Raw genomic sequence first — 25,356 nt, 5'->3', positions numbered from 1 at the left:
GTGAGTCCTTATTAACAACCAAAGAAAGTAAAAATTACTCAGTTTGATTTTCAAGGTCTTCTGTGATTTGTCCCTAAATACTTGTTTTGATCTTTATATCCCTTTCTTCTTTATTCTCTAGGCAAATTATTACTTTCCTGCCTCTGTTAATCATTTATTTAACAAATATTTTCTAAATGTCTACCATGTACCAGATGCTCTGCTAGGTACTGGAGAGACAATTGAAAAAGTGAGTCTCAGCCCTTTTAGAACTTGAAGTCTAGTTAGGAAGAGGGGCATCAAGTAAGTAATTACTCATATAAATATTTCATTGCTTCACTGCAGTCGTGAAGGCAAATGCTACTGCCTTTTTTTCCCCCCCTAAATGAAGCCAACCATAATGTTATATATTCTGTGCTGTCTGGTTTTTAAAACCTAACTCAAATGTCCTTTCCTTGGGGATGCCTTTCTTTATGTCAGCTGGAAGTCATTCTCCAACTTCTGGTTCCACTTATCTGTATCTTCTCATGACTCACCTCACTTTTTGCTTTGTATTATTATGTGTGAATATTCTTTCTCTTACAAGCTATTTGAATAATGTGGAATGTGAAACACTTTAAAGTCACTCTTGAATATCTATTTCTCGTCGTGAGCTGGATGCATTAAAGTAAATTGTATTGTGAATCAGTTTCCTCAAGTGTTTTTTTTTTTTAAGTATCACTTTTTTAAGTTTTTAAATTTTGCTTTATTTTTTAGGAATTTTTAAACTTATTTGGGGCAAATCTAGTAGTTAGAAAATTTAGATTCCAGTTAAGCTTGCCAGTATTTTTAACTTTGGGTCATTACAAATTTTAAATGAATGATTTTTCTGTTTTTTTTTTTTTAATTTACTACATTATCCCATTTAATCTCCAAAACAAGTAGATCTGGAAGTCTCTATTAACGTAGATTGCTGGAGTGTGGAGAGGACAGAAGAATGTGACTTAAATATCACATATAAAAAGAAAATATGAGTCGTCTTGAGACAAAGTTCTTGAGTTTATCAATTTGGCCAAATTTGTCTGCAAGTTTTTTTCCCCCCCTACATTTTGAAAACCCAAATCTAATTTTAGTTTCTATACGGTATCCTGCTGATCTTATCATATGGAAGCAGGGAGAGTTCATTTATTTATTTAGTGATATTAACAATAATTGTGCTAATAATCCGGTATGCTTTAAATTGTTATATTTGTAACATTTATGCAATTCTGACTACATATACTGTGTCTTCTCTTTTCTTTTGATTCTTGTAATAGAAGCTATCAGACTGTGGAAAGCATTGTTATGACTATGCCAAAGGACATTACTTTCTGCACGGAACTGACTCCTGTAAGGCTGGAACCTACAACTTTGATCTCATTAGCAGTATGTGATTACTGTTCATCTAAAGTGACTACATAGATGGGTCAAATACAGTTCACATCTTCATTCTTTTACATAACTCCAGAGTATTTACTTTAAATATTGAATCTCAGATAATTAAAGGATAATTACATATATACATATTAAAGATTTTATTTATTTATTTGAGAGAGAGAGAGAGAGCGCATGAGCATATGAGAGAAGCAGAAGAAGAGGGAGAAGCAGACTCCCCGCAGAGCAGGGAGCCCAATGTGGGACTCGATCCCAGGACCCCGTGATCATGACCTGAGCCAAAGGCAGACACTTACCAACTGAGCCACCCAGGCGCTCCAAGGATAATTATATTTTAATGTATGTTTGTAAAATCCAACTTTATGAGATTATTTCTGTAAATTTGGTAGGGCAGCAACATAAATGAAAAAATATTGTTCTTAAAGGCCTATTTACTTTCAGCTTTATTTAAGTAGTTTGGACATTGTGTGTACCAGCTGAAGTTGGCACTAAAGCAGTCATTAGTTTATTGCTGATCCCTGCACACCTGCATTTCAGCTGTCATGGTATTTAATATTACCAAAGGGCAAAGGAAGTCCAACGGAAATTTTTTCTTGCTGTTTTATATAGGTCATGGCTCTTTTGCTGTCTCTACTGTTTCTGTGCCTTAAGAATGGTAAATTGGATGCAGGATATTTAAACAATTTTTTTAAAAAAGATTTTATTTATTTATTTGAGAGAGAGAGAGACCAGGGAGAAGGGATGGGGGTGGAGGAGAGAATCTCAAGCAGACTCCACATTGAGCATGGAGCCTGACACGGGGCTTGATTTCACGACCCTGAGATCATGACCTGAGCTGAAACCAAGAGTCTTTTGGGCACCCTTAACCAACTGAGCCACCCAGGTGCCTCTTAAACAGTTTTTAATGAGGTATAGCATATAGTGAAGTTAAGTACACAAATCTTGTGTACAACTCCATGAACCCAGGTCAAGATAGAGAACATTTCCAATACCCAAGAAAGCTGCCTTATACCCTTTCTCAGTCAATGGGTAGTCCTTGAGAGGTAACTACTATTGTGACTTCTGTTTTCATATTCATTTTGACTTTATTTTTGAAATTCATATAAATGGAATGGAATTCTAACTAGTCTTTTGTTTAGCTTGTTTTACTCATTTTATTTGAGGTTCATGCATGCTGTTGCAAATAGTGGTAGTATTTTTAATTGTATCATTTTATTGTATAAACATGTCATAATTTATACATTCTCCTGTTGGTGAACAATTGGGTTGTTTCTAGTTTTTGGCTATTATGAATAGTGCTCCCATGAACATTCTTGCATACATGTTTTGGGGTGTGTGTGTGTGTGTGTATACATTTGTGTCTGTACATCTGTATGCATTTCTGTTGGTTATAAATGTGGAAGTGGAATTTCTGGGTTGTGGAGTAGGCATAATTTTAGTTTCACCAGATGTTGCCATTTAGTTTTCCAGAAAGTTTGTACAAATTTACACTTTTTTTTAAAAGATTTTATTTATTTATTTGACAGAGATAGAGACAGCCAGCGAGAGAGGGAGCACAAGCAGGGGGAGTGGGAGAGGAAGAAGCAGGCTCATAGCGGAGGAGCCTGATGTGGGGCTCGATCCCATAACGCTGGGATCACGCCCTGAGCCGAAGGCAGACGCTTAACTGCTGTGCCACCCAGGGGCCCCCAAATTTACACTTTTAACCAGCAACGTAAGAAAGTATCAATACTCTACATCTTTGTCAACCCTTGATAATTGTAAGCCTTTTGAATTTTATTTATTCTGGTGGGTGTGTTGTGGTCTCTCACTGTGTTTTAGTTTGCATTTCCCTGCTGGATGATGATGTTGAGCACTTTTTCATATGCTTATTGGCTGTTGGATACCATTTTTTATGAAGTACCTGTTATGTCTGTTTATTTATTGTCACTTAAGCCAAAAACAATTTATTATTTTTTTTACAATTATATGCGTTGACTTGGACGTTCATTTCCTGGTTTTGTCTGGGCTTTCTCATGAAGCTGCTTACAGCTGGGGGTCTCTTGGGCTGGAAGGCCCAAGGTGGCCTTACTCACTTGTCTGTCAGTTGGTGTTGGCTGTGGCTAGGGCACCTTGTTTTTTTTTCCCCTATGACTTCTCTTACTCTAGTAGGTAGTAGAGTTTCCTTACATGGCTGGGTAGTCTTCCAAGAGGGTAAAAATGGAAGCTGCAGGATCTCCTAAGACCTAGCCTTGGAACTTATGTAATATCACTTCCACTACATTGGTTTGATCAATGTGAGTTATGACCAACCCAGATTTAAGGGATAGGGAAATGGACTCCACCTCTTGATTGGAGGAGCACCTATGCCATATTAAAGGAGCATATATACCAGAATAGGAATAATTTGTAGCTATATTTTACCGCTTTCCCACAAAGTCTTTTGATTATTTTTTATTGGATTATTTTATTGATTTTTAGGAGTGCTTTATATCTACCTACCTGTAGTTTGGTTTTCTGTTTTTTGTTTTTTGTATTTTTCTTTTTAATAATGCAGGGATTGAACTCATGGCCCTCAGGTCAAATCCGAAGCTGAGATCCAGAGTTGCATGCTCAACTGACTCAGCCACCCAGGCGTTCCAGTTTTCCATTTTAAAATAATGTTTCTTGATGTATAGGAGTTTTTAATTTTAATAAAATCCAATCTGCCAGTCTTTTCTTTCATGGTAGTATTTTAGTGTCTAGTTGTGCTAGAGCTTTAGTAATTCATTTTAAATAATAGTGCTTCTAGGACAAGAAAAAGAATATTATTAGCAATAAAGCTGTTTACTCTCTTCCAGTTATTTATTCATTTAATAAACCATTATAGGCTATTCATCAGGAAGCTAAGTACTTTTGACATGTGTATTTAAAGGGAAGTTGAGAGTTTCTTAGTTTCATGAGTGTTAATGAAAGTTAGTATGTTTGGAGCAGGTTTTTAGTTGATTATCTCATTCTGAGAGGTAGACTTGGTTTAAATAGTAGATCTCAAAACAAATTTTAATCTGAGATATTTTCAAACTCCTTTAAATAGGCATAGAACTAGACTTATAAACAAAATCCTGTGCCTGTGGGGAGCCAGGCATCAGCAATTCTTTATATTTTAGGTAGCCTTTAAATTTTTATGTTTAATCCTTTTAAAATAAATTTTTCTGTATTTGTTCTGTGCCAGTTATCTCAGCAAAATTCCTCCTTCAGAGAGGTTTTCTCTTCCCCATTCTCCTACTGTGTATTGTTTGTACCTACCTATATTACTAACTTTTTCTGCTCTGTTTGTTTGCTCTTAGGGTTGTTTCTACTTTTTCTACCCTATGATATCATTATTCATTTAATACTTAGCAAAACTATGAATGCTTATCATGTGCACTGGGTACTGGCATCACATTGGTCAATAAGATAGATGCAATTCCTACCTATAGAGGATGTAAAGTCTACTGAGAAATTAATGTAAGTAAATATGTAGCATACCAAGTACTGTAACAGGAAAAGTAAAGAATGTTATAGGAATGCTTAGAAGGGGCCCCTACCCTATACTTGGTGTTAAAAGGAATAGTTTTTAGAGGAAGTGACATTTCAGCTAAGGCCACTCACTAGTTAACAATAAGGTAAATGGACTGGATCATGCAGGACCATGTAAATTATATAAAAGGAATTGACTTTATTCTAAGAATAACGGGAAGCCATGGAGAGTGACATCATCATTATTGCTTTGCTTACTATTGTTCTATAAGACATTATGTAAAACTTAGAAGATTAAAACGACTATTTTATATTGCTCATGTTTTTGTAGGTCAATAATTTGTTACTGGGCAGTAGTCTGTTTGCTGGGCGTTCCCCATTTAAGGCTCTGTCACTTGCAGTCAGATGTCAGCTGGGGCTAAAAGCCATGTAGATTCAAGTGGGCTGATCTTGCTCACTCACATGGCTGGTAGTTGATGCTGTTGGCGGGCCATCAGCTTTGCTACTAACCAGAGTACCTATGTGTGGTCTCTCCAGCATGGTGTTTTTGGGGGTAGTCAGACTTTTTACATGGTGGCAGGCTTTGCTCAGAGCAAGTGTCTCAAGAGAATCAAGCAAAAGCTTTTTGGGCTTTTCTGACCAAGACTTGGAAGTTATAATAATGTCATTTCTGCTGCATTTTATTTTTACAAGCCTGTCACTAAAACTGGACTGGATTCAAGGGGAGTGGACATGGACCACACCTCTTTTTTTTTTTTTTTTGAAAGATGGTAGGACTATCTTTCATTTTCAGTTTTTTTTTTTTTTAAGATTTTATTTATTTATTTTACACAGAAACAGCCAGTGAGAGAGAGACAAGCAGGGGGAGTGGGAGAGGAAGAAGCAGGCTCCCAGCAGAGGAGCCCGATGTGGGGCTCGATCCCATAACGCCGGGATCACGCCCTGAGCCGAAGGCAGACGCCCAACAACTGAGCCACCCAGGCGCCCCTGGACCACACCTCTTGATGGGAGAAGTGTCAATAAAGAAGTGTTTAAAAGATGCAAACAAACATCTTTTAAAACCACCAGTCTTTCCTCTGGTCACAAATTATTTATAATTCTCTCAAATGCAAAATTCATTCCCTCCCAAGTCCTCTTCCACCTTATTTTTTAAAAAAGATTTTTATTTATTTGTTAGAGAGAGATAGAGCATGCACAGCATGGAGAGCAGCAGGCAGAGAGAGAAGCAGGCTCCCTGCTCCCAATGTGGGACTCAATCCCAGGACCCTGTGATCACGACATGAACCGAGGTCAACCACTTAACTGACTAAGCCACCCAGGCGTCCCCTCTTCCACCTTAAAGGCTTAATTGTTCTGGCATGAGCTCTGGATCCAGTTATCTAATCAACTCTCTGTGCTCATGGGGCTCCTAATGTGCTGTTCCTCAGATATGGTTTCTCTTGATATGAAGACCTATGAACCAAGTAGATGTTATCTGCTCCCCACATAGCCACTGTACAGTAGTCAGTCAAGGATGGGATAACCACAGTAGACATCCCATTCTAAAATGGGAGACATGAGAGGTGCATAGCAATCATGAGACAATTGCAGTTTTGAAATCCAGCTGGGCAGATGTTGTCAGTTTCTTGATTAGGGTCCAGTACTGCTCATTAGGAATTGTTCTCCATTGCTCTTGGTTCTGCCATTTGGGTTCTTGATTCTTCCTTCTGAATCATTCTTTTATTTCCCTAAGACATGATGTATGTCTGCATTTGTGTAGCTTTCTCGGCCTGCTTCCTACCTCTAGAAGTTTGGGTGTCCAAAGACTTCTTTTCTTTTTATACTTATTCCATTCATTTAAGTTTAAGCTGGGAATGCTTTTGTTAATATGATTTCCTTGAACATTTTTTGCTATTTCGGTAGATTTTATTGGGGTTTACTCCATTAGATTAAAGTCATAACCATAAACCTCTTCAAGCCAGGCCCATCTTTATCTTGGTTTACTTGTGAGGCTGCCGAGGGACCTGGCCAATGCTACACGTTTTAGATTTTTGTTACATCAATACTTATACTAAAATTTTGTTCTGGTTGCTATTGCTGTCTACCTACCAAATTACCCAAAACTTAATTATTTAAAGTAACAATTTGGTTTGCTCACAATTTTGTGGGTCAGGTAGTTGCAGTCAGGTGTTGGCTGTGGTCCTCTGTATGGTTGTGGTCATCTGAAGGCTTAGCTGGATTAGTTGACAAAGATGGCTTACTCATATGCCTGGGTGGATGCTCAGCTGAATAGTGTTTGTATGTGGTCTCTCCAATGTAGCAATGTCAGAGTGCCTGGATTTCTTACATGGCCCCAGAGTGTCTCAAGAGACAGACAAAACCTGTATGGCTTTTTCTGACCTAGGCTCAGAAACCATACAGATTCACCTCTGCTGCATTCTCATGGTTATAAACAACTTCAAGCAACGTATTAAGGCTGACCCAGATTCAAGGGGAGGGCACATAGATCCTGCTGCTCAGTGGGAGGAATTTCAACGAATATGCAGATAGGTTTTATTTTATTTATTTATTTTTTAAAAGATTTTATTTATTTATTTGACAGAGAGACGCACAGCGAGAGAGGTAACATGAGCAAGGGGAGTGGGAGAGGGAGAAGCAGGCTTTCCACTGAGCAGGGAGCCCGATGCGGGGCTTGATCCCAGGACCCTGGGATCATGACCTGAGCTGAAGACAGACGCTTAACCGACTTAGCCACCCAGGTGCCTGCAGATGGGTTTTAAACACATTAACTCCATAGCATACATTTGTTGAATGATTATAATGTATCAGATATTTTGATAAGTACTTTACATGAATTCCTTATTTACTTTTTACCACAATTTTATGATTTTTTAAAAACTATTTTATAGATAAGGAATAGAAGTTGGAGAGGTTAAATAACTTGCCCAGGGTCACACAGCTAATACATGATAGAATCTAGACTCACACTAATTTCTCTGTGACCCAAGAGTCCTTAGGCTTAACCATTGCTAAACTGGCAACTTAACTATAAGCAGAACAGAATTGCGTTTTAGGTAGCTCAATTCTGGAAGCAGGGAGACTAGTGAGGAAGCAATTACTACCATCACGTGCTGCTTTTATCTGTTTTTACACAAGGTAAGCAATAGAAGGAGTGGAAAAATATAGGAGAGGCAGGGGTATGCTTTATTAAATATTGGCAGGAAAAATATATTTTAGATCAGATAGAATTTTTGTGGATGTAATGATTTTCAATAACTATTTGTTGTTGGTTAAAATTATTGACCATCTTTATCCTTCTTCATTTTTCATCTACCATAATGTCTTAGTTTGTTCATTCAGGGAGTCCCACAGATCCCTAGGTCTGCTGTATAGCTAGTATATGATCTTGGCAATTTAAAGGTAGAATAAAATTGTTTGGTTTTCTTCTCTTCTCTACCAAAGGGAGATTTTCAGCCATTTATTAAACTTGAGAAAAATTTGAGGTGTGGGGTCCCCTGAGAATTCCTGTCAGGAGTTGACAAACTATGGCTGTGGTCCAAATCTAGCCTATAGCATATATATGGCTTTGTAAACAAAGTTTTACTGGAACACAGCCATACCCATTCATTTACACATTCTCTTAAACTCTTCATGCCATGATGTTGGATAGCTCTAGCAGAGACTATGTGGTCCCATGAAGCCTAAAATATTTACTGTCTGGCACTTTATAGAAGTTGTTTGTAGACCCCTGTTCTTTATAATGCAAAACTTATTTAGGTCATTCTGTTGAATATGTGAGGTGCTTAGTGCAGGTCAGGGCACAGGTGGGAGACAGAATGGCCACCCATGTTATTGTATATCTTAGTAGCAGAGATCAACGATTAAATCAATTATTGGTGTATGTTACAGGTCTCAAAAAGTAGAGGTCCCGAGGCTTCTGGAAAGGATTCCAAGGAATATGGTAGAACCGTCATTTTAGGCCGAGGCCAGTTACTACACTTGTTTTGTGCTGTGGGCTGAATTTTTGTGAGTTTGGTTTACCAGGTTACTACTTATAACTAAAGTAGCAGGTGAAAGACCCATATGTGAATTTTGCCCCTCATTAAGGCGAGAATAGCTGTCTATAGATTATTCTTCATTTACCCTGCCTATTTAAAATCTTTTATTTTAGAAAGACTTAGAAATATTTTTGTTTTGGTTTGTTTCAGGCAGGCCTCTCTATGCCAGGTTTTAACATTGTTACATTTAGTGCTTCATTGTATCTAGGAGATATATTCCTTTACATTATTGTGCATTTGATTTATTCTCATGCCCTATTTAAGACACTGTTGTTTAAGCCATGGGACTGACCTAGATGTTTGCAAACAGGGCATTCAGAGAGATACCTTGAGGCACAGTGGGAGCGGACAGATCAAGTTAGGCTTTACACACTCATCTCTGGTTGTGCCCTCAAGCTTTATTTAGAGTAAATGTATATTCTTTCCAATTATTTTGCTTTTATTTTCTGCAATTTGGAAATGTGATTATGCATTTACTAATGTTATAAGGAATGGTTTTCTCAGACAACCAAGAATATTTTATCTACCTAAAGTGTCAATGAAAGTACTTCTTAACTGTTAATGATTTGCAAAAAGGCTTTGTGTATGTGTGTAATTAAAAGAGATTAAATAACTCTTGTAAATATGCAGTAAAAGTTAATTTTGTTAGCTGCCCATTTAGAAATAGGTTATTGATTCACTTTTGGTATACACAGAAAAATGAAATGATATAATGTAGTGAATCTCCTTTTGCAAAGGAGAAAACTACATTACTCTAAGCATATATTTTGTCACATATTTTGTGTTTTACAACAAGTAACTAACTGACTTTACTCTTTTAAAAGTTAAATAAGTACAGTGACAGCTGAGTACTTCTCCAGCTATCACTGCTGGATAATAAAAAAATAAATCCTGTTAATTGTTTTTAGTTACGTTTATTATCCTGATAAAATTGTACTAATATATCACTTCTACTCTTTGTGAAAATACTTGTGCTGCAATGAGCTGATGGTGATGGGACTTCTGAAAAAGTGATGGTAAGAACCTTCAGATGGTAGTAGGCTTACTCTAGCTCATTAATAATGAATGAATGTCCCAAACAGGGCCTCACTGCATTTAAGAAAAGGTGGTTTAAAAAAGAGAGAGGTAAATATGTGAGGTAATGGATATGTAATAAGTTTGATTGTGGGAATCCTTTTATAATATATGCATATATCACATCATCACATCGTGCACTTTAAATATCTTACAATTTTTCATCAGTTATACCTCAATAAAACAAAAAATATAAAAGGTGGCATTTAGACAAGAGGGAAAATATGTGTATTTTACAAGGAGGTATATATTTTTACTTTCTTTGAGTAAGTGGAAATGAGAGTTTTCTTCTACACCTAAGCTGGTCATCTTTACCAACCACTGTGGTGCGCCTTGACCCTTCAGGTTTTCCATTCATACTTAATAAGCCTGGTAGCTCCTTCTGATCATTTAGTCAGGAAATGGTAGTTGCTTGGGCTCTGAAAAGAGCTGCTGATCTTTAGTTTTTGAACTGTTAATCAGGTAACCAGCCTGGTCCTTCTGGCAATATTGGCAACAAATTGGAGCTTGCTTCTTACAAAAGTGTGTGACTATGTAACTGATTCTGCTTTTCTCTTGTGTATAGGCTGGGGGTTTCGTATTACCAGTGGTGATCTGATGTTTAGGATACTTGAGTTTGCCTCTTATGATATGTGAGCAATTTGAGTAAGAATGAAGGTGTATCAGGGCGCCTGGGTGGCTTGGTCAGTTAAGTGTCTGCCTTCGGCTCAGGCCATGATCTCAAGGTCCTGAGATCAAGCCCCACATCGGGCTCCCTGCTAAGTGGGGAGTCTGCCTCTTCCTCTTCCTCTGCGCCCCCCCCCCCCCCCCCGTCCTTTTGCTCTCTTGTGCGGGAGCTCACATTAAAAATAAAATCTTAAACAAATACACCTTCATACTCTCTCTTTTTTTTTTTATCTATTGCTCTGTAACAATATTACCATAAATTTAGCCTTAAACAACATACATTTAGTTTCTGTGCATCCTCTGCTGAAGATCTCACAAAACTTGAATCAAGGTGTTTGCCAAGAGGTAGTTCTCAACTGAGGCTTGACTGGGAAAGGAACAGTTTCCAAGTTTACTCAGATTGTTGGCAGAATTTGTTTTTTTGTTGTGAGACTGAAGGCTTCAGTTTCTTGCTGGCTGTCAGCTAGAGGTTGGCTTCAGCTTCTAGAAGCCTCCTCTAGTTCCTGGTCTTGTGGCATTCTGACCATGGCCGTTTGCTTCCTCAAAGCCAGCAAAGGAGAGAGTCTCCATCAAGATGGGTGCTACAATATTATGTAGCACATACTTAATCACATACTTTAGTACAAATAATTGTGTACATTTTTTGTCACCTTTATCAAATTCTTTAAGTTACAAACAAGTCACAGGTCCTGCCCACACTCAAGGGGAGATGGTCATATAAGGACAGGAACACCAGAAGTTGGGGATGATAGGGATCACATAAAGAGTATGTCTGCTACAGAAGGGAAAGGAAAATTGGGTTGATCCTGCCCTCAGGATTTTCTTTTCACTTATAAATAACTTGAGGGCAGAATTCATGTTTGGTTCATCCTGTAATTTTTCTTCTCCACCATCACCCACCTACTAGACGGTGCCTTACTCTTAGTGGGGACTCATTTGGTATTTGTTGGCTTAGTTACGTATTATGCTATAAAACTGCTACTAAAAAAAGCTGACTCTTGTACTTGGCCTGACAATCTGTTGGCAAATTTGAAAGCCATTGTTTGTAAGCCAAGACTATTAAAATTTTAATTATCACTAGCAATGTTTATTTTATCATTTCTACCATAAAACTAATTTTTAATAAATACCCCTTTTCCTAAAAGAAGACAAACTAGTGTTCTGTTTAAAATTGGAGAATACAGGGGCACCTGACTGGTTCAGTTGGTAGAGCATGTGACTCTTGATCTCAGGGTTGTGGGTTCAGGCCTCACATTAGGTGTAGAGTTTACCTAGAAAAATTAAATAAAAAAAATAAAATTGGAGAATATAGATCACCTTGTTAAATCAGTATAGCAGTGGTAGTAGCTGTCTGAAGGAGATCACCAACCTTATGCCTTGTTGTTATGAGAGACTAATAGTTATATAAGGTGGCCTTTTTTTCATGGTATTCTACTTCTTTGTCAACATATTTGTCATCTAAATCAGTAGGCAAAACTTACCAAACCTTTTTGTTTTTGTCTATGAGAAAAATATAAGCTGCGAGATCAAAGAAGTGAGTATTTTAACTCTGAGACTCGTGTTCCTAAAGGGTCATATTCAGCACTGTGGAAATACTAATTATGTGTATACTTAATCATCCGTATGGCCCTAGAACTGACATTTTGCAAATTTGCAATTCTTCTTTCTTGGTTAGATAAGATGGAGGCTAGGGAACCATAGAATACCTAAAATTGCTTTTGTAGCATGAACTAACATAAGACAAGAAAAATAAAAGCCAATAATAGAAGGCGAAAAGGTACAACAAAGATTCTAGGTCTTTGTGGAGTAAGGGAGGGCCTTATTAATAAGTTACTGTTAGATTAATAGTAACAGAAAAGCCAGCCAGGAATTACCTCATTCAGAAGTAGGAATGGTTTATATCGAATTAAAGACTGTGAGAGAGAGGCAGATATTCCCAGTTAGTAAAATAGGCCGTATAAGAAGTGACTCCCATCAACAATCAAAGGATGGAGTTACCAAATGTGGGAGGATTCTTGGTTGCAGCTGTAATTATGTATATACATTTTACAAGCAGCAGCATCTTTGGGAACAGAAAAATAGCAGGGAAAAATAGCAGGATTTTGGTATAGCCCTAAAGAATTTTTATTCTCATCTTCCATTACCATCTGTGTGAGGAGAACTCTTAAGATGTTCCTGAAGATTCTTACTCTGATGTACATGTGCTGTATAATCCTCTTCTCTTGAGTGGCTTCAGTATAATCTTCTTTGTGTGCTGGCAGAACTTGTGAGTGTGTGAATATGATGAATTATTCATACCTGTGATGAGGTCACAAATCTGTTCACTTTAATTGAAAGGGACATTATTATTATCTGAGAATGGGAACCAGTCTTAGCAATGCAAGGAACTAAATTCTGCCCATCACCAGTGATCCTGGAGGAGGGCCCCACACTTTAGATGAAACCATAGCCCTGGCAGATACTTTGATTTCTGCCTAATGAGTACCTGAGCAGAGGACCAACCTAACATGGACTCCTGACCACAGAAACCATAAGATGATAAATTTGTGTTGATTTAAGTCTCTAATTATATGGTAATTAGTTAGCAGCCGTAGAAAAAGAATATGACACCTTATATGTGACTTAAAGTTCTACATGAATACTTTCCTAAACATGCTTCATCCTTTCCCAACTTTGTGTCTGTACTCGGGTATTCTATCCCCTGGAATGGTTTCTCATATATCCACTCTACCCATCATTTAAGGCCCATCTTGTGTACCATGGCCTGTTGACAGTTCCCCTGTTTTCGTAGATGAATCATCTTTCTGTCCTCTGAATCTCCAGTGTGCTTTGTATCTTTTTCATGTAACTTATATATTTTACTTTCATAGAGGTTATTTGTATTCATGGTTTATGCTTTTTGTTTTAAATTTATTGAATTGAAAATATAGTCAAATATTCCATAAATTGAAAGAATATATAATGAAAATTTAGTGTTCTTAGCCCAGTTCACTGATCCCCCAGTCCTTTAGTCCAGAGGCAACCATTCTTTCAGTTTTTCATGTATCCTCTGTAAAGGTTCTCTACATAGGCAAGCATATATATTTATGCCCTCTCCCTCTTTTATATACACATTTCTCTTCTTCACTGTGAGAAGTATGAAGAATTCATGTCTTTTCCTTCTTGTGTTAATCTCCTGAGGTAACTGAGTATTTAAGACTTATTGAATTTAATCTTTTCCATTAAACCATTCATTAATGTTACTTATATTAACTCTAATCTCATTTTTACAGACTCTTTGATTAAAATGCTTTCATTAGTAGAGACTCAAAACCTTTCTGAACATTTCATTGTTTAGATTGAATGCTGTATATCACAAAATGCCAAAGGCTCATAACTATAAAACATGTTTACTGGATTAGAACCACATGGACGAATACTTCTGAATTGGATATTAGTATTAGCAGGTGCTAATCTTTCTATCTTCTCTGATAATCCATCTGCTACTCTTTTGGCGGAGTGGTTATTGTGTGAGGGGTCTTAATGGCGATGGGATTGAGAACACTGCAGTAGAATAAGGGGTGGTTTATTTATATAAGAATTTGTGAAAATATAGTTCTTTGAACTGAACTTGACCTATTATATTTATTACTTGTTCTCAGAGTGCTGTTGGGAAAATGAAGCTCATAACATTTCCTGAAATTCTATAAAATGAAAACATGGAATACCTAACCTTTCTGTTCTTTGTGCATGATTCTGGAGCTTTATGTTTCGTTAAAGCTTTTACTGACCTGTTTATCTCTCAACATCTAGTTGTTTGACTTGCCTTATTAAAAGTATTGACTACTAAGCTTGCTTGTCCTCTCTTACCCATTCTCAGGTTATCTGATTCTCTTTCCTAATGAAGAAATTAGAATGAAAAAGAAGTTATGTGGAACTCTGATCGTGAGAGGGTACAAAGCCTTCATGACTAAGTTCTTATCAAGTTTATTTTTGAGGTGCATATGTGTGTTTGCTTCTTTGTCTTTTATGTTCTTTTTATTCACAGTTGTGTTGATTAGCACATCATTCAGGAAAATATATAAGGCTTGAGATTAGAGAAATCAGCCATTAAAACCATTGTTAGCAACTTTATAAAATAGTAGATGGTTATAGACTTTGAATTTAATTGAATTTGAATACTGAAGGTTGTGTGTTTGTTTGAATTTTAGTTAATCCAAGCTACCATCTTTCCTATTTCACAGAATAACATTGGTCTTGTTGAAAATGAAATTCAGGGCCAGTTTATTTCTCATATGACCTGTGGACTAATAACTACTTTATAATTAAATGCTTTCTCTGTAACAAGAATTCTATGATAAGAAGATAATAAATTTCAGTTTTTATCTGACTTAGAAGAAAACACTAAATTTATAAGTACTAAGAAGTTATTTATTTATTGATGTCCTTGTTTAGTAAATATGCATGATTTTCCTGAAAGATTCAGAGACTGTGGAATTTTTTAGTATTTTTTGTTATAGTATTATTTTTATGTAGTATTTTTAATGGACCTCATCAGGGAACGTGGAGCTCATCGTGGTTTCTAATTGCGCTTTCTGATTTGGTAAGTCTATTATAAATATAAGCAAAGAGAGAGTCTTTTTGGGTACATTTTTCATTTCAGGTAGCCTCAATGTTAATGATGTTGTTAGGGCAAGGAGTGAACACATTTAATTTTTGAAAAATATCAATTCATGGAAAACAGATTATATATAAAATACATGAATTTAGTTTGGTTGTGTTTAGTTCAGTTATATAAATTTCTGTAATGATTTGCACACAGTAGGGATTTACTGTATCTCCTCTGGTTGCAGTTGACTGAAACCTAATTCAGACCAGTTTAGATCAAAAGGGAATTTATTGACAGCTATAACTGAGACAGAGGCAGGGTGAGGCTAAGCTTTAGGAGTCAACAGGACAGGGAAGTTGGGTATAATCAGTAGGGTTCTTTTTTCAGCTCTTACGTCTGCTTCAGTGTATTTGCTTCATGCTCTTAGAATTCTGTATTCTAAGTCTAATCTAACTCTGATTTCTGCACATGGCTGCTAGCAGAAAAGGACTTCAATCAGCTCTCTTCAGTTTCTAAATTTAAAAAAAAAAAAAAAAACCCACAAATCTTACATGTTGTAGGGTTTCCGATTGGCCCAGCTTGGATCAGATGTTCCTCCCTCCCCCAGCCAAACAACTGTGGCCTGGGGAGTAGGCAGTCTTTTCAAAAAGACACCAACTCCTATGCTAGCTACATAATTACAGAGATGGGGTAGGAATATTTTTCAGAAGGTAGTGGGATGGCAGGGATGGAGAAGAGGAAAAGAGGGGACAAACATAATATCTTTCAAAATGGGGAAGAAAGGTCTGGAGCATATATAGCTGTATAGGGGAATGTTTTACTGGGGAGGTGGACAATAGGAGATCATTTGGGGTGTTCTCCAGAAAACAGAACCAATAAACACAGAGAGAGAGAGAGAGAGAGAGAGCGATTGATTTTTAATAAGGAAGTCTGACAAGTCCCAAAATCTGCAGGGTGAGTTGACAAGCTGGAGGCCTAGGAGATCTGCTAATGTAGTTTCAGTCTGAGCCAGAGTACCTGAGAACCAGGAGAGCCGACGGTGTAGTTTCAGTCTGAAGGCTGGCAGGCTTAAGACCCAGGGAAGAGCTGATGTTTCAGTTCAAGTCCAAAGGCAGGAAAAAACATAATCCAGTTTGAAAGCAGTCATGCAGAATGAATTCTCTCCTACTTGGGGGAAGGTCAACTTTTCTCCTTTTATTCAGACTTTTAACTGATTGAATGAGCCCCACCCACATTAGGGAAGGTAGTCTGCTTTACTCATCTACTGATTGAAATGTTAATCTCATTTAAAAGCATCCTCAGAGAAACACCCAGAAAAATGTTTGACCAAATACCTGGGTACTTTATGGCCCAGTCAAGCTGCAACATAAAATTAATGATTACAGGGCAGTACCTGCTAGAATATGGGGTGGGGTATGTTTTTCACTTCACCAGTTCTAATGTAGAGGAAGTTAAAGTTAATACAGAGCAAGTCAAAATTAAACTTAGTTTAATTGGCAAGCCTCTTTTTTTCTTAATGATTTTCATTCTCATTATAGCTAAAATGTACATAACCCTTTGTTATCTGTAAAATGGGGAGATTTTTTGGAATGTGAAATGGGGTATATAAACATCCAGTCTTATACTAAATGAAACTGGAGGTTACTAGCCTAAAAAGCTGCTTAAAAGCCATCCATGTAGATAGGAGGTTGTAAATCTTCAAAAATACATCTGTTGAGTTGAAGAAGCTGAAAATCTATTCAAATGTTAGATGTAAACTTGGAAATATTTTGGTATTTGAAAAATTAAGCTTGACTTGAAGCCAGCTTTACCGTGGGAAGAAGAGTGTGTGTTGGGTGAGAATTCTGGGTACTAACTTTCTCTGGGGTTTTCAGAAATAAATTTTATATGTTTTATTATATTTAATGAGTAAAATCAGTTTGAAATCATTTACCTTTTCTTTTTTTAAAGATTATTTATTTTGACGAGAGAGAGAGAGAGAGAGAGAGAGAGAGAGAGAGGAAGCAGGGGGAGGGGCAGAGGGAGAAGCAGACTCCCCATTGAGCTGGGGCACTGATGCGGGACACGATCCCAGGACCCTGGGATCATGACCTGAGCTGAAGGCAGACACTTAACAGACTGAGCCACCCAGGGCACCCCATTCACCTTTTCTCAGTGGGCTGACTAGCCTCGTCCCTTCAGGATCCTCTTGACAAAGCTTAACATTGAGCCATCAGGTGCAAGAGAAATATTTATAGGGTAAAGCTCCAGCATTACAAAGCAGGACAGAGACGGGTGGATTTGGAGCTGATAGACAATAAATTGATAACTAGCACACCCCAGAACCAATATTTATTTCATTTTTTTGGGTTGGGATTCCTAGACCATGTGGACAGTATAAATTTAAATCCCAAAGATTCGAGAGGTGGTCACAGTAAATAATTCTCAGGGACGTCTTTTCATTTTTCCCAGGACCCAGGCTGAAGCAAGTATTTTTTTCATATTCTGGTATGCCAGTGATAACCAAGCAGGTAGCCATTTGAAGGTACATCTTTTGGCAGAGATTTGGTTCTCATCTGGTCAAAAGCTGTAAAAACCTGTGTCCACTGGTTACCTAACTGGAAAACCTCCTCAAGGTAACTATAGGTAAGTTCTCAGCTTGTTACTCTGGTTACCTATTGCCCATTTGTTTTTGACCCCTAGGGATTTCAATTACGTTCTTGTGAGCTCCTAGCTCCTATTTTTGTGTCCACACTGGGCTTTATTTATTTTCTGTGTCCTATTTCTGTTTCAGTGTAAGCTTTTCTCCAGCTACCCTCCTACCTTTTGTCATGACCTTCAGTGATATTTATTCTAGGTGTTAAGGATACAATTTAGGAATAAAAAAAGACAAATCCCATGTTCTCATAGAGCTCATTTTTTTAAAGGAGAAAGAAAAATAATAAATCAATATATACTATATCAAGTGATAATCATACTATGAAGAAAAGTGAGCAGGGATAAAGAAATAAAGTAATGGGGGTGGTATTTCATATAAAGAGGTCAGGTTAGACCTTACTGATAGGGTATTTGGTAGGGTATTATCAAAGATTACAAGTGTTAGTGATACATTTGTGTAATGAACAACTTATCTTGGTGTCCTAAGCAATGTTAACAAATAAGCTGAGCTGAGAAATTGGATATTGCTGCAATACCTCAAATATTAACGTAAGTTTTAAAAAGATAATGGGAAAATATCCTTATGACAATTCCTTGAGTACTGTCAGCCTTTAATATTTCTTATTATAAATGCTGCTTTTGTTTAATAATAAATGAATCTATAAGATAATACACCAACCAATGCTTCTGACAATGCATTATAAACTCATCATTTTTTCCCCAGGTCTGTTGCTCCTCCTTTCTCTGTGAGTGGCCCACCCCTGTCTGTCTTGTTGCTTATGCCGTTTGATTGCTTTCCTTCATTCCGCATGCACTTAAGTACCTGCTTGTGTTAGGCACTGAGAATACAGGCAGGAACTAGTATGAGATAAGTGAGGTACTTGCCTTGTGTGTAAAATTTAAGAGGGTGACAAGAAACTCAGTAATCAAGACAAATAACGTTAAAAAAATTAAAATGTAAGCAGAAAAAATCCATGATGAACGAAGTATCAAACTTTTAAAACAGGAAATTTCAGCCTTGCACTGGTGTGAACCCAGAAGTGAGTTCCTTACTTTCCTCATCTTAGTTCTGGCCCTGCTGACAATATAAAGTGAATAAGCCATAATCTATGCCCCTAGTGAATTCACCATGGGGAGAGAGACATGTGAATAAATAAGTAATGGAAATAAAAGTCCACTAAGGTAGATATAAAATAGGTGTTCAAACTAGAAAACGTTTCTGCTAGGGGGATATAGGAATTATAAAAGAACCCAAGTCATCCTAGACATCTCTTTCTTCCTTACTTTTAGAAAGTTTTGGCCTCCTTTCAAAATCCCTTTTGAGTATGTCCTTTCTTCTATGTCCCCATCATGAATGCTATTTTCTTAGCTCTTCTCTCCTGAATTACTCTTAACTGGCTTACTGCTAAAAAGTCTTTGTTAAAACACAGATCTGATCATGACCTTCTATTTAAAATCCTTTAATAATTACCAGTCACCTTCATTATAAAAGCCTGGCATCCAGACTGTTTAATGATCCTACCTTTGCCTTTATCTTGGTGTTCTCTCATGGATTTAGACTTACCAAATTCGGTATGGTTCTCCAAATGGGTTTGCATGTGCCATCTTCTCTTTTTGGAATGCTCTTCCTTCTCTTCTTTTCCCACCTAACTTCTATTCATACATTAGCACTCAGAACAGACATTACCTTCCTGGGGGCTATGGTTTACATATCTGTGTCTTTGGTGCCTAACACATACAAACAGGCATTTAATATTTGTAAAATAGCTGGATCAGCCTTAGGGAGATAGAGTCTATGCTTTGTTTTGTTTTTAGTCATCATAATTGATCCTTTTGTAAAATATAAAGTTACACACTTGGTTATTGCAATACACTGCTATAAATGTTTTCAAATGTGTATTCTCACTTTTTATATTTGTTTTTATATTTTGTTGTGAAATGATAGAAAATAGTTTGTGAACTGACTTTGTCTGTGGACTACATTCTTAGTAACACTACAGCAGTTCACTCATGCATGGCGCTATAGTTTGATAGCAGTTGTCATCTTGCACCAACATACTGAACTGATCCATCCATGAACTGTATGGTTTTAGTAGGACCCACTCTTTGAGAGTTGCACACGTCTTTTTTATTTACCTGGCTACAATGTTTTTCTGATTTATTATCTGGAACAGGGGTAAGGGGGAAGCATAATCATGGGATTCCTTTGTCCCTTTCTTTCATAATGGCTCTTATTTCACAGGTCATGAGAACCAGTATTTGGGTTCTGGCTGTTGCTAAATGTATCCATCCCAGTTACTCAGGGACTAGGAACATTGCCAGATGGTGGGCCTGCAGACCCACTGGGCCAATTTGTGAGGTGGACTTGGGCCAGGACTCCATTTGTTATCTGGCCTCCATATGCTTCCACTCTAACTGGGAGGCCATAAAGGTACTTGAGGTGCCCTGGTATCAGTGTCAGCTAGACCCTATATCCCATAGTCCCTGGAAGGATTGGGTGTTACTCTTTTACCAGTGTAGAGTTGCTCTGGTAAATGGTAACACATTCCCCTGGAAAGTGATGGGAGAAACATTGGCTTTTTTGCTCAAGAGGACCTAGCTTCCCCTTACATTGATGGGCTTTAGGTCTCTGAACAGGCTAAGATCTGCAAACTACACATCAATTTTCTCTTCTTCAGTTCTTGGTATTTTTTAGCTATATGAGTGAAGAAATAGCCTCATTTGCTGCTTTTTGTGGGTTAAATTGTGTCCCTCCAAAATTCATATGTTGAGGTGCTAAACCCCAGTACTTTATAATATGACTTTACCTGCATATTGCAGATACAGTTAAGATGAAGGCATACTGAAGTAGGTTGGGCTCTTCATCCAGTAGGATGGGTGTTCTTATAAAAAGGACCTGGAAAACACACACAGAATACCATATGAAGATGAAGACAGAGATCAGAATAACACTTTTACAAGCCAAAGAATACCAGAGATTTCCACAAACCTCCAAAAGATAGGATAGAGGAATGGAACAGATTCTCACAGCCTTCAAAGTGCCGATACCTTGATCTTGAATTTTTAGTCTCCAGAACTCTGAGACAATACATTTATGTTGTTCAAGCCACTCAGTTTGTGCTGCTTTGTTATGGCAGCTCTCACAAACTAATGCACTACCTACATCTTTTGCCTCTACAAAGAAAAATGGCTAATTATTTATTAGCTATAGTCACAGATCCTTGCAAGTCAAGGTTTTCTGGTTGCTGCTGTGACCTTACTGCCTTTTATGGCAATCACATTCACCTTGCTGTTTTTTTTTTCTCCCCAAATTTTATTTAAATTCAAGTTAGTTCACATATAGTGTAGTATTAGCTTCAGAGGTAGTATTTAGTGATTCATCTGTTGTGTATAACACCCAGTGCTCGTTACATCAAGTGCCTTCCTTAATACCCATTACCCATTTAACCCATCCCCCCACCACCTCCCCTCCAGCTTATTCCCTTGAGAGTCTCTTATGGTTTGCCTCCTGCTCTGTCTTTATGTAATTTTATTTTTCTTCCCTTCCCCTATGTTCATCTGTTTTGTTTCTTAAATTCCACATAAGTGAAATCATATGGTATTTGTCTTTCTCTGACTTATTTCGCTTAGCATTATAAACTCTAGTTACATCCTTGTCATTGCAAATGGGCAAGATTTCATTCTTTTCAATGGCTAATATTCCATTGTATGTTTATACCACCTCTTCTTTATCCATTCATCGGCTGATGGACGTTTGGTTTTTTCCATACTTTGGCTATTGTTGATAATGGTGCTATGAACATTGGGGTTCCTGTGCCCCTTTGAATCACTGATTTTGTATCCTTTAGATAAATACCTAGTAGTGCAATTGCTGGGTCCTTGGGTAGTTCTATTTTTAACGTGTTGAGGAACATCCATACTGTTTTCTAGAGTGGCTGCCGCAGTTTGCATTCCTACCAACAGTGTAAGAGGGTTCCCCTTTCTCTGCTTCCTCACCAACATCTGTTGTTTCCTGAGTTGTTAATTTTAGTCATTCTGACCCATGTGAGGTGGTATCTTACTGTGGTTTTTATTCATATTTCCCTGATGATGAGTGATGTGGAGCATTCTTTCATGGCATTCGCCTTGCTTTTAATGGTTAATTGCTACCTCTAGCGCCTGCTATTTTGGAATCATATCAGTGTTTTAGGACCTACTTATGGTTTCCTTGCTAGAAGTCACATTCTGAGTCACTGGAGAGTCCCTCCATATTAAGACACTTTCCTTTCTTTAGCATTTTTCCCTCTGCCTCAGCTTAACACCCTCTAGATCCATTTCCATATGTGTGACCCCAGTTTTTTTTTTTTTTTTTTACTATTTTTATTTTATTTATTTATTTAGGTATGTTATTCACCATACAGTACATCATTAGTTTTTGGTGTAGTGTTCCATGATTCATTGTTTGCGTATAACACCCAGTGCTCCATGCAATACGTGCCCTCCTTAATACCCATCATCGGCCTAGCCCAGTCCCCCAGCCCCCATCTCTCTGAAGCCCTCAGTTTGTTTCCCAGAGTCCATAGTCTCTTATGTGACCCCAGTTCTTAATGATGCATGTCAGTTAGGCTAGCAGCTTTTTTGGTGAATAAGCTACTTCTTCTTATAACTGAGACTATGCTTCACAATTGGAGTGATTATGAGCAGGATCTGACCCTAGTTACTGGTTTAGAGGCAATGAGGGGAAGCAGGGCAGATCTTGAGGATATCTTTCTTAAGTATGGACTTTGCAAGGTCTTCAGACAACTAGAGGCTGCCTTCCTTTATGAATAGGAAGGGAGTGGATCCTTCCAGCCCAGAGGGTCAGCAGAATCTGAGGGTTCATGTTTTCATGTCCACCTACCCAAATATCACCATTCCATGTCTCACTATCCTATTCTGTCCCTATCAGAGCTCTGTTTATGGTATGGAAGATGTGCTGGAGCTCTGTATTCAGTCTTCTCTTTAGCTCAGCTACTCATTCAAATCTTAGACCTGATTTTCAGTACAGTCTTCTCTCTGGTTACAGAAGATAAGATTCAATTAAATGCTGATGTGGTGTTTTTCTGGTTTTTACCACATGGTCTGAATTGATAGATGGCTTACCCAAGCCTGCCAGTCCCATTCTTCAAAGCTTCTAGAGCAGTTAATTCCAAAGTCTTTATAGTTATGATGGCCCCATATCTTTCAAGTGTTAGAGCTATTACTGTATAAGCTTCTGTTTTCTCCTTCCTCCTATACTACATTCCAGTCCACCTTAGGTAGAAGTGTTAGTCATTGTATTGCTATAATATGTTGTAAGCTATCACCACTCATTTATCATTAGAAATTGGATCCTTGGGGCACCTGGGTGGCTCAGTTGGTTAAGTGTCTGCTTTTGGCTCGGGTCATGATCCTAGGGTCCTGGGATCGAGCCCCACATCAGGTTCCTTGCTCAGTGGGGAGTCTGCTTCTCCCTCTCCCTCTGCCGCCCCCGCCACCCGCTTGTGCTCTCTATGTCAAATAAATAATTAAATTCTTAAAAAAAAAAATTAGATCCTTGCTTCCCCTGACCAGCAGGTGTTACAATTCCAGAATCCTAATCTGAGGGCCTGCTTTCTAGCACTACTTCTGTTACCAGCAGACAGTCTTAATTTGGGTTTTCTCCAAAAGCAGACCCTGAGATAAAAGTTTAAGCGAAGATAGTGTATTTTCAAGGTGATCTCAGGAAGCATAGGGAGGAAGTGGGAAACGAACTGTGGGTCCTGTAGGTAGGAAGTTGTCAGCATCAGTGTGACTGTCCATAGTAGTGCCAAGAGAGCTCATAGTCAAGAGAATATGGAGTGATCATTAACAAGGTCTCCTACATGGCCAAATAGAGTTGTTATGAAGAGCACAGATGTAAAGCACATAGAAACAGCACATAGTAAGCACTCAATAAGTTTATTATTTCTATTGATGGTTAGTCATAATACAAATAATTTTTGTTTTGTTTGCTTTAGCAATATGAAGGATTTGTTTCAGAATACATTTAATTAGTGAGCTTCCATAATGCATTTGAAATGTTACTTAATTTGTAAGAATTTCCAAATTTTCCAACTTTCCAAAATGCATCTGTTTTGTTGAATGAGGTACTGCCATAGCCCTGATTTAGGATTGAACTGTAGCAATGAGAAGATGACTGGCCTTATTTAGTCTTGATGATCTAAGTTCAGCATTTAGGTCCTGCAATGAAGTTATTTTGAGGCTAATCTCTTCACCTCACTTTTTGTAATCTGTTTTACTTCTTGTTAATTTGATAAAAGAAATTGAAAATTTCTATTCTCTATTTCAAAAGAAACTGTGGTTCTCTTAGGCCTCAGGAAGATATCACTTAGGTGCAAATGGTAATTATAATTCTTCCTCAGAGGAAATGTCTGTTCCAGTAGTGAAATAATGATTTAAATTTATAACACAAAATTTGATGTTTTTTATTTTCAGATTATTCTGTTTCTACTTCTATTTGATTTTATCATTATTTTATTATCAGCTAGATTGAGGAAATAAAATTAATTTTTCAAAGGACCCTGATAAGGCAAAGTATCAACGGATAATTTTATGGTTGAGACTTTTTGAAGAGAGAGGCAAGTTAGTAAGGGATGGGAAACTGTAGTAGGAGCAAAATGCTTATAGAGAGTTATACAAAAAATAAGGGTCATAAAATAAAAATATTTACATCAACACTTTGGTTGGATAATATATGTAGTTGGAAAATGGTAGTAGCTGGCAGATTACTGAAATAGTTAATAAAGTGGTTATTTGGTGTCGCAAAGAGGACATTAAATTAAACTGTGGAAGACAGCAAAGGTTAATCACAAATCATGTGAAACTAATTTAATTTCTTTTCGATATCTAGGCAAGCTCAATGAGTAGACAAGATTTTGTAAATTACCTTAGTGTATATAGAATGCTTAATACTTTTATGGAGATATTCAGTATAGTGCCATATGATATTTTATGGGTAAAGATTAATTATAGAAGTGATACAATATATAGAAATAATGGATTAAAATAGAAATAACAGTGATAGAAAATTTGAACATACAGATAGTTTTAATTAACATTCAAAATAAAATTTGTGAATTAAAGTGATAATTATTTTATGTCATTTATATGTTTAAATTAATTTCCCCAGTTTATATGTTATTATATTAAGATATTAAAGTTAATATCTTAGATGTGATAATGGCATTATAGTTATGATTCTAAGAAGGTAGACCTTATCTTTTAGATCTACATTCTGAAATATTTACAGAAATGTTATGATACCTTATTATAAGAAGGGATTTCCTTCAAAGTGGTAGGGTATTTGGATGAAACAAAAATGACCATTAGTTAATGATTTTTGAAGATGGTGTTGGATACATTGTTATACTATTTTTTCTTCTGCAAATGTTTAGAATTTTTCAAAATAAAAAGTTAAATCATGTGGCATATTGTAACGAGTAGTAT

The 25,356-nt window shown here is 37.2% G+C and overlaps 1 protein-coding gene across 5 annotated transcripts in view; it reads left to right on the top strand.

The window, feature by feature from the left end:
* ANKS1B (ankyrin repeat and sterile alpha motif domain containing 1B) overlaps positions 1 to 25,356 on the top strand; it is a 1,051,872-nt gene that overhangs the window by 32,339 nt on the left and 994,177 nt on the right. The gene's annotated exons all lie outside the window — the stretch shown is intronic.

This window comes from Ursus maritimus, unplaced genomic scaffold (assembly GCF_017311325.1).
Source record: "Ursus maritimus isolate PB19 unplaced genomic scaffold, ASM1731132v1 scaffold_21, whole genome shotgun sequence".
In the NCBI taxonomy this organism is placed as follows: Eukaryota; Metazoa; Chordata; class Mammalia; order Carnivora; family Ursidae; genus Ursus; species Ursus maritimus.
Note: the sequence above shows the minus strand (reverse complement) of the source record. Positions and strands in the feature narration are given on the sequence as shown.